Source organism: Primulina huaijiensis, chromosome 17 (genome assembly GCF_012295235.1).
Source record: "Primulina huaijiensis isolate GDHJ02 chromosome 17, ASM1229523v2, whole genome shotgun sequence".
NCBI classification, from domain to species: Eukaryota; Viridiplantae; Streptophyta; class Magnoliopsida; order Lamiales; family Gesneriaceae; genus Primulina; species Primulina huaijiensis.
In genome coordinates this window covers 8,940,981-8,951,330 of record NC_133322.1, presented here as the reverse complement: position 1 = coordinate 8,951,330, position 10,350 = coordinate 8,940,981, and the positions used below count along the sequence as shown (strand labels likewise).

Here is a 10,350-nt window from a genome sequence, read left to right as displayed (position 1 = left end):
TCCCATCATGCTCAGCTCAAACTATTCCTGCATTAACTTGGCAAACTTTGCACATAATTTGGGGTTAGTTGACCTAAATATAATATCATCAACATAAATTTGAACTAATAATATGTGCTTGTTTTTTACTATGGTAAACAAAGTCTTATCCACGGTACCGACGGTGAAATCATGATCAATAAGAAATTGTGAAAGTGTGTCGTACCAAGCCCTAGGTGCTTGTTTCAGACGATACAATGCTTTATGTAATTTAAAAACATGATGCGGTAGTAGATGATCAGAAAAACCTGGAGGCTGTTCAACATAGAATTCCTCTTGTAGTAGACCATTGAGGAACGCACTTTTCACATCCACCTGATACACTTTGAAATTTCTAAAAGCAGCAAAGGCTAAAAATATTCTGATAGCTTCGAGCTTAGCTACTGGTGCAAAGGTTTCATAATAGTCTATTCCTTCTTCTTCTCTGAATCCTTGTGCAACCAGTCTTGCTTTGTTTCTGACAACTGTTCCTTCTTCATTTAGTTTGTTTCTAAATACCCACCGGGTTCCAATGACATCTTGGTGAGATGGTCTAGGTACTAGAAACCAAACTTTATTCCTCTCAAATTGATTCAGCTCTTCTTGCATAGCTTCTATCCAGTTGGGATCCAGAAGAGCTTCTTCAATCTTCTTTGGTTCATCTTGAGAAATAAAAGCAGCATGCATGTATTCATTCATCATCTGTCTTCTAATCCTTAGCGGTGCTGTTGGATTTCCAATCACCAAAGATGGATGATGAGATTTTCTCCAAATAAAAGGATTTAGATTATCTTTATGTAAAGTAGTAGATTGTTCTGGAATATCAGCTGCTGGTTCTGGAATGCCAGCTGCTGGTTCTGCCATATGAATGTCTGGTTCTAGATTTTGAATGTCCTTGACACTTGCTTCTGCATCATCTTCACTGTCTAGTTCCAGATGAACCCTGTCTAACCTGTTACTTAGATTAGATATGTTAGTAATCTCGGGAGCACTGCTGTCTTCATCAAAGACAACATGAATAGATTCTTCAACATTGAGTGTTTTATTATTGAAAATTCTAAATGCCTTACTAACTGCTGAATATCCAAGAAATAATCCTGCGTCAGATTTTGAATCGAATGCAGCTAAATGATTTTTACCATTATTATGCACAAAGCATCTACAACCAAAAACATGAAAGTAAGATACATTCGGTTTACTCCCTTTCCAGATTTCGTAAGGAGTCTGATTATTCCTCTTGTTGATCATTGTTCTGTTTTGTGTGTAGCAAGCAGTATTAATAGCTTCTGCCCAGAAGCGCTGAGAGATGTCTGCATCTGCTAGCATTGTTCTAGCAGCTTCTTTAAGTGTTCTGTTTCTCCTCTCAGCTACTCCATTTTGTTGAGGCGTCCTGGCAGCTGAATATTCATGATGAATGCCCTGTTCATCTAGATAAACCTCAAGAGTCTTGTTAGTAAATTCAGTACCTCGATCACTTCTGATTCTAATGACAGAAACTGATTTTTCATTTTGAATCTTTTTCAGAAGTTTGATCAGGAGGCTACTGGTTTGATCTTTTCCAGCAAGAAAGATTACCCAAGTAAATCTAGAAAAATCATCAACAACAACAAGGGTGTACCTCATTCCCCCTAAGCTCATGATAGGGATTGGACCAAATAAGTCCATATGCAATAATTCTAAACACCTTGAGGATGATTTGCTGCCTTTATTTTTGAAACTAGATCTTACTTGCTTACCAAGTTGACATTCAGAACATACATGATTCTTAACAAAATTTATGTCTGGCAATCCATCGACTAAGTTCTGCTTTTTGAGATTGTTGATAGACTTGAAATTCAGATGATTCAATCTCTTGTGCCACAGCCAGTGTTTATCACTTAGAGCTGCAACTAAACATATAGGAGCAGTGATATGATCTATGTTCCATGAAATTTTGTAGGTGTTGCCTTTTCTAACTCCGGTTAAAACAGTAGAGTCACCAGCATTTTTAACTGTGCAAGTGTGCTTCTGGAATACTACTGAAAATCCATTATCACATAATTGACTAATACTGATCAAGTTATAACAAAGATTTTCAACTAAGAGCACATACTTAATAGTGATGTTACCATGGATAATCTTATCCTTACCCACGATTTTATCTTTTAAGTTGTCCCCAAAGGTTATCTCTGGTCCAGCACAACTCACTATTTTGTGATAGTAGACTCTTCTGTCCAGTCATATGTCTGGAACATCCACTGTCCAAATACCATGTTGAGTTACTGATCTTGGTTTTCTTCACTTGTACCTGCAAACACAAATTTTAGTATTTGGTACCCAATCTATTTGGGTCCAAGCCTTATTAGTCCATTTGGAACCCACATTTGTACAATTTTTGTACTTCGGGTATCCATGGAGGTGTGTCCAACATAGAGTCTGTTATTTCTAACATTATGCGTCTTAGCATGTTGTTCTTCCCTTCTGTTTCTGTTGTCTGGCCTGTATCTCTTCTGAACAGGTCTAGCATTGTAGTACTGGTAGTTTTTAACCTTCATAGGAGGTTGTCTTCCTGAGTTGAATCCTCTACTGGATCCAGAACTCTGGTCAACTCTTTCCTTAAGTTCAACATAACCCAGACCATAATGCATCCTTCTGCTCATCTGATTTACATTCCTTTCAATTGAAGCAGTAGGTACTTCTGGTTTCTGTATCATACTGGATTTCACAAAATGAATGTACTTTCCTTTGCAAATATCCAGTTTTGGCTTAGTATTCGTTTCAGAAGTGCCTTCATCATTACCAAATCCGAGACCACTTCTGTCTCCAGATTGTTTTTGTAACTTTTGCATCTTTTCGAGTGAACTAGAGGACTTATTCCAAGCATTCACCAGTAGCGATAACTTTTGGTTTTCAGAAAGCATCTTCTGGTAATCTGCTTTTACTCTTTCATTATCAGTTTTTAATTTACTCATCTTAACTTGTAAATCATTACAGCTGTCTACTTGCAAGCAAGTTAACTTACTGTTCTGATTTCTTAAGTTCTGATTTTCAATCTTAACTTCCTCGAATGATTGAGAAAGTCTCGAATACTCTTCTACCATGTCGTGTAATGCTTTGACTAAATCAGTGCGTGTAAATTCATCAGAGTCAAAGTCAAATACCTCTCCGGATGACGAGGTTGATTCCGTATTTGCCATCAGACATTTGATCTCATCTTCATCACTGTCACTTGAATGGCTTTCAGAACCAGAAGATTCAGAATTTCCATTTGGACTTACTTTCTTCTGCAATCATTGCTTTTCTGTCTCTTCTGGTCTTTTTATCATTGCGTTTGAAACTCTTCTTCTTCTAGTCATCCTTCTTTGGTTTTGGACAATCAGCAATGTAGTGTCCAACTTTTCCGCAGTTAAAGCATGCCATATCACCAGAAGGTGATTCCTTTTTGAAATTGCGGTTGGGACTTTGAAATGTTCTGTGATTCTTTCTCATGAATCTGGAAAACTTCTTAACTAATAATGACATTGCGTCATTGCTTATCTGTTCAGCGCTTCTCTCAGAAGTATTCTCTATAGCAGTAGCAGAAGATGAACTTGGGGCAACTGTAGCAGTAGAGTTAACAGTAGCTGCGAGAGCTTTGGTTGGTGGAATTGCTAAGGGCTCTTCTCCACTTCGAGTTCAAACTCATATGCTGTAAGGCCTGAAATTTGATATCACTCTTTTGAACTATTATTGGTAATGGAGGCATGAGGAAGGAAAGGAAAAGTGAAGACATGCAATGGCAAGAAGCCTCGGACAGAAAAGTTGGCGCCCGAGCGGTAGGCAACGACCGCCCGAGCGCCAGTGCTCAATAGAAATTTGTTCGGGCAGAAGATGTGGCGCCCGGGCGGTAGTTTGTGACCGCCCGAGCGCCAGTGGATATGAACACTTGGACAGAACTATGCCCGAGCGGTAATCGGTAAATGACCGCCCAAGCGCCAGTGTGTAACAAGTCGAGCACTCGGGCAGAACATTCCGCGCCCGAGCGGTAATCGGTTACCGCCCGAGCGCTGCCTGAAAGGTGTGAAAAAAAATAATGACACGTATCATTAACATGCAATAGATATATAAGATGTTGATTTCCTTCATTTCCTTCTATATTTGTGATTTGTGAAAGATCCGTCCGTCTGATTTTGAATCTGACTTCAGTACTGTGTTCCTATCGACGCAGGCTTCAACCGGACGTAAGTTTCATTAAGTTTGGATATGATCTGAAATTATGGTATTGTCAGAATCAGATATGATTCATATATGGTGTTCTTGACGTAGTAGAAATCGGATAATCGAAACCGGATTGAAGAACCGATACCGTATAGAATTGTTATGAATGTCAGAGTTGATTTGACTGAGATTTGATATCAGATTTGTATTATTATTGCTTATGAGTTGCGAGAACGGATATCTGTTGACTTGTATTGTTGGGTATATTGAGATTATGCAGTTATGCTGTCGAAACAGAATTTGATTTCGTTTTGATTATATCCAATATTGAATTGATTGGTGTATTGATATTGTACTCCTCGATATTGTCATTCCCAGATTGAGTATTGACAGGCCTTGAGTTCGAGACGTCGACAGAGTCAGATTGACACAAAGAAAGGTATAATTCATGTTGATTCGGGAAGATATAACTCGAATTAGATTTGTTTTGAGTTTCCCAAAATCACATACTAGATTGTTACCTTTTTATATGTTGATGCTTTGTTTGTAGATTTATATTCAAGCATTTAAGATAGGAGAGTCATTGGCAGACTTGCCAAGCTAGACGTTCGGTGATATCGACGCATAGGAGCAGAATTGACTCCGAATGTAGACATTCGATACAGACATGACCCAAGTCTAGGAATAAGACGTACCGTCACCCCGATTGGGAGGGTAGGTGGCAGACTGTGACGTCTTATTCACACCGGGATCCCTAGAGTTAGAGTCGAGTCGAGTCAAGATATGATTTCGATTTCAATTGCATGCTGATATTGACTTGGTTGCATAGATTATGGAACCTAGTGCCATTGATTCTATTCATGAGAGTATGTTTCATGATTTATATTGTGTATATGCTTGTGTACCATGTTTTATACTGGGATTTGTTCTCACCGGAGTATCCGGCTGTTGTTGTGTCTGTATGTGTGCATGACAACAGGTGGGACAGGATCGGGGTCACGCAGAGGATGAGAGATCGAGATAGCGTGGAGATTACGGGCGTAGAAGATTACTAGTGGTTTCTTACTAGACATGTACTGAATTTCTAAACACTAGTATGTTAATTGTAGCCGAACATGTGAAGGTTAATTGTAGTTGAATAAGATGACAGTATTTTATATAATGTCTTGTGCTTGTTTATATACATTTGAATAAATGTTAAAAGCAAAATTTTGACCCACATTTTCTAGCAAAGATCCAATTAATCCCAAAAGATAATCGAGTTAGAGCCCGGGTCCCCACATATGCCTTCAGATCTGAGAACAAGTCATGCAGTTCTAACTTGTTTAGATCATTGGAAGCTCTCATTGCCATCGTTTTCACGTCCCATTCTCTGGGTAGGGCTCTCATTACCTTTAGTGCTACTTCCCTGTTGCCAAAATCTTTTCCAAGAGCTGAGAGTTCATTTACAAGGCTGCTGAAGCGTTCATCAAACTCATTCATTGTTTCTCCAGCCTTCATCTTCATATTCTCAAACTTCTGCATGGCTATGGAAAGTTTGTTTTCCTTAGTTTCTTCGTTTCCTTCACAGATCTGAATCGATTTTTCCCAGATTTCCTTGGTAGTAGGAAACATTTTGATTTTGCTGAAGGTATTTTTGTCGAGTGTCTTGTACAGAATGTCCTTTGCTACGTTGTCAATATTGGCTTTCTTCTTGTCCTCACTTGTCCATTCATATCTTGGTGTTTCCAGCATCTGAGGTGCGCTTTCAGTAATAGCTACAGCTGGTTTTGGCTTTACGCTCTTTAATGGACCATCTGTGATGACATACCACATGTCATCATCTTGAGCTGCAAGATGGGCTTGCATTCTGATTTTCCAGTCGTCAAAGTCTTCTTTTGAGAACATTGGAATTTTGCTGAAGTGAGCCATGTCTGTTAAATATTTTTCAAAACAAGAATAACTAGCTCTGATACCACTTGTTGAGGATCGGATTGAGTTTAGAAAGGGGGGGTTGAATAAACTCAACGGCAAACTTAATCGATTTTTCAGAATGATGTGCTAGAGTTCTGTTAAAGATACTAGCATATTCTTGTTCAAGTTTAAAGACCAGCAGATCACAAGATAATGTACGGAAACGATCTGTTGGTTAGTGGGTGAAAAATAGTGAAACAGAAAAGTAGTAGATGGCACAAGGTTTTTTTCTGGAAGTTCGAAGATGAATCTTCTACGTCTCCCCTTCTTCTGTTTCCAGAAGGCATCACTAAAAGACTTTGGTGAATACTGTACAACAATTGTACACACCCACTTCAACAGGACTTACCCTTCGCCTACTGAAACTCTTAGTTTTACAACTCAACTACTTGAAAGATCTTAAGTTTTGAAAAGAACTCTTTTCCAGTTACAAATTCTTCTATTAATGAAGTGAATAGCTTAAGAAGAGATAAAAAAAAATACCTAGCACAAAATGATCTCAAATGATCAAGTGTATGCAATGAAGCGTGTGCTGCTGTTTCAGTGTTGAGCTTTTTAGATAACTTAGAGTTCTAGCGATGCTCGAATGATATTCTTTGATTGAGATTCGTTCACTGCTTGTTTCTTGAAAAGTGCTCCATCTTCATATATAGGCTTAAACCAACGTTAAAATCTGAACGGCTCTTTTGACTTTTCAGTGATTCAGCTTTATTGCTGAAAATGGACCCTGCAGAATACATTAAAGCAATCAGTCTCAGTTCATACCAAAAATGGTAAGCCGTCTTAAGTGTTCCCGTACAACATTTAATGGCATTAAATGAAGCAATAAATGCTAGTATCAAGTTAATAGATTAACAGTAATATTTAAAGACTTGAGACACGCAACAATCTGCTAGTGTCTATTTCGGGTTTGTATTTCTTCTAGTTCTGGTTTTAGCTAAGAAGTCATTTGTTAATTAGATTAAGCAGTACTTGGTAAGTGCTGCTACCGGTTTTAGCGCGATACAAGTGCTTCTGGTTTTCTGCTTATTTACATCTACTGGTTTTGTACTAGCATCTCCACAACAAAATTAAGTCTAACATATATCTTTTATATCTTTCAAAGTCCATCCAATTGCATTTTTATATTTTTTAAGTAATTTAATTAAATCTTCTTCTTGATTTGGTAGAAGAGTGGAGGAAATTACCACAGGAAATGTTTTATTTTCACCAAGAAATACATATTTCAATTCGAATGGTAAAACTTTTAATTCAAGTTTTGTATTATCATCTTCTTTAAAATTATTTTCAGACTCAAAATTTTCTATTGAAAAAACTTCAGATTGTTGATTTAAGTTTTCTTCTTGTATATTTTCTTCCACAATTGTTTCAATTTCATTATCATATTCATTTTCATTAATACTTGGTTGTTTACATAAATTGAACACATTAAGTTCTAGAGTCATATTTCCAAAAGACAATTTCATTATTCCATTTCGACAATTAATTAAAGCATTTGAAGTTGCTAGAAATGGTCGTCCCAATATTACTGTAATTTCATTATGTACTTCTATTGGTTGTGTATCCAAAACAATAAAATCTACAGGATATATGAATTTATCAACTTGAACCAACACATCTTCTACAATACCTCTAGGTATTTTGATTGACCTATCTGCCAGTAAGAAAGTAACAGAAGTGGGTTTTAATTCTCTTAAATTAAGTTTTTAATAAACTGAATAAGGAAGTAAATTCACACTTGCTCCCAAATCTAAAAAAGCTTTTTTAATTTTATTTTCTCCAATAATACATGAAATTGTTGGACAACCAGGATCTTTATATTTTAAAATAGAATTATTTTGAAGAATATAACTTACTTGTTCAGCCAAGAATGCTTTCTTTTTCACATGCAATTTTCTTTTCAAAGTACATAAGTCTTTTAAAAATTTTGCATATGAAGGTACTTGTTTAATAGCATCTAATAATAGAATATTTATCTTTACTTGTTTAAAAACTTCATAGATATCAGAATCATTTTTTTGTTTTTTATGATTTGATAATGCATGAGGAAATGGTGGAGGTTTATTTGATTCATTTACTATTTCAGATGATTTATCATTCAACATATTATTTTTAGAATTTAAGGTATCATCATTCTCAAAAGTATCAGGATTATCATCCTTACTCTTTGATTTTAAATGATCCTTGTTTTCATTACTATATGGATCATTAACTATTTTACCACTTCTAAGGGTAATAACAGATTTTATTTGATCAATTTTTTCATTTTTTAATTCTTGATTTTGATTTTTAGGATTAGGTTGAGGTTGAGATGGAAATTTTCCTTTTTCATGAATATTAAGTGCAGATGCAAATTTTGCAAGAGTTTCTTTCAAATCAGTCATAGATTGACTGTTTTGAATATTGATAGATTCTTGCTTTTGGATAAATGCATGAATTACATCTTCAAAGTTTTTTCTTGGAGGTGTAACATAAGGAATATAACCTTGATGATTTTGGTTATTTTGAAAATATTGTTGTGAGGGTTGTGCATTATTATCATTCCTCCAACTAAAATTAGGATGATTTTTCCATCCAGGATTATATGATGTTGAAAAAGGATCTAATATTGGTTTTTTATAATTGTTAACATAATTTGCTTGTTCATGGAGACATTCTTTAAATGAAGGTAATGTTGGACAATCTTTTGTAGCATGATCATGTGTATCACATATATGACAAACAATTTCTTGAATACTTTTTAATTGACCACTCTTTTTCATTTCTAATGACTCAATTTTTCTTGCTAAAGATGCAAGTTTAGCTTGAATATCTATATCATCTTTAAGATTATAGATACCACCCCCATTTGTTGAATTATTGATTTTAGTTGTTGGTGGTTCTATTGTACCTATATTATCCCAATTTTGAGAATTTTCTGCTAATGAATCCAAATACTCCATAGCTTCATTTAGGTTTTTATCTTCAAAAGTTCCGTTACACATGAATTCTATCATTTGCCTATCTTTAGTTATTAGACCTTCATAAAAGTGAGAAACTATTCTCCATGTTTCAAAACCATGATGTGGGCATGTATTAAGTAATTCTTTATATCTATCCCAACATTGATAAAATGTTTCTCCTTATTTTTGAGAAAAATTAGTAATTTGTCTTTTAAAATAGTTTGTTCTATGGGAAGGAAAAACTTTTTGAGAAATTGTTGTTGCATTTCTTCACATGATCTTATTGAACTTGATCTCAAATTTTGTAGCCATGTTTTAGCTTTATCTTTTAAAGAAAAATGGGAAAAGCTTTAATCGAACTATATCCATGCTACAATTTTGATCATTATAAGTGTTACAAACTTTCTCAAATTCTCTTAGATGTAAATATGGATTTTCAGAACCTAAGCCATGAAAATTTGATAAAAGTTGAATAATTTGAGGTTTAAAGTTGAAATTAGATGCATCAGGAGGAAAAACTAAACAAGATGGGGCACTAGTTCTAATAGGGTTCATATGGTGCCTAAGTGTTCTTAATTGATCATGTTCTTGATTATTATTATTATTATTGTCATTATTTTTATCATTATCTTGATTATTTGAATTATCATCCATGTTTAAATTATTTTCAGATACTCGAATAATTCTACCACGTTTTTTTCGACTCCAAATACTCATACAAAAAAAAAACAACACAATACTTATAAATAAAACATAATTAACAAATATTAACTTAATTTATACCTCCCCGGCAACGGCGCCAAAAACTTGCTATTACTTAAATTATAATTCACCCAAGTATAGGTTGTCTGCAAGTAATATATTTCGTAAGTACGAGATCAATCCACAGAGAGGTTATTTTAAGTTTAAATTTATTAATTTATAGATTACCAAATGCAAGAACAAAGTTTACAAATTATAAATTTTTTTCAAGGCTCGAGGATTTATTCTTGGTTTATGCAATATTGTTTAACTAAAAGTAAAACAAAGGAAACCACCATAAATAATGGTTTCAAGAAAATGAATATTTAAACACACATCTAATATAATATAGTTCCCACTATAGAAAATACCGAATTCACTGATATTTTATACATGATACCTATGATTATATATATAATATAACTATATAAATATATAACTGCATAAAGTAAATGTTAAATTAAATCATTATATTTCATTTAGAACAACCGGCAAAGCCACGCTATTGCCTAAATGAAAT

General features: G+C 34.8%; 1 pseudogene; it reads left to right on the top strand.

Annotated features, from left to right (window-relative positions):
- Window positions 1-9,201: 9,201 nt before the first annotated feature.
- LOC140963693 (small nucleolar RNA R71) lies at window positions 9,202-9,301 on the top strand (annotated as a pseudogene).
- The last annotated feature ends 1,049 nt before the right edge of the window (window positions 9,302-10,350 follow it).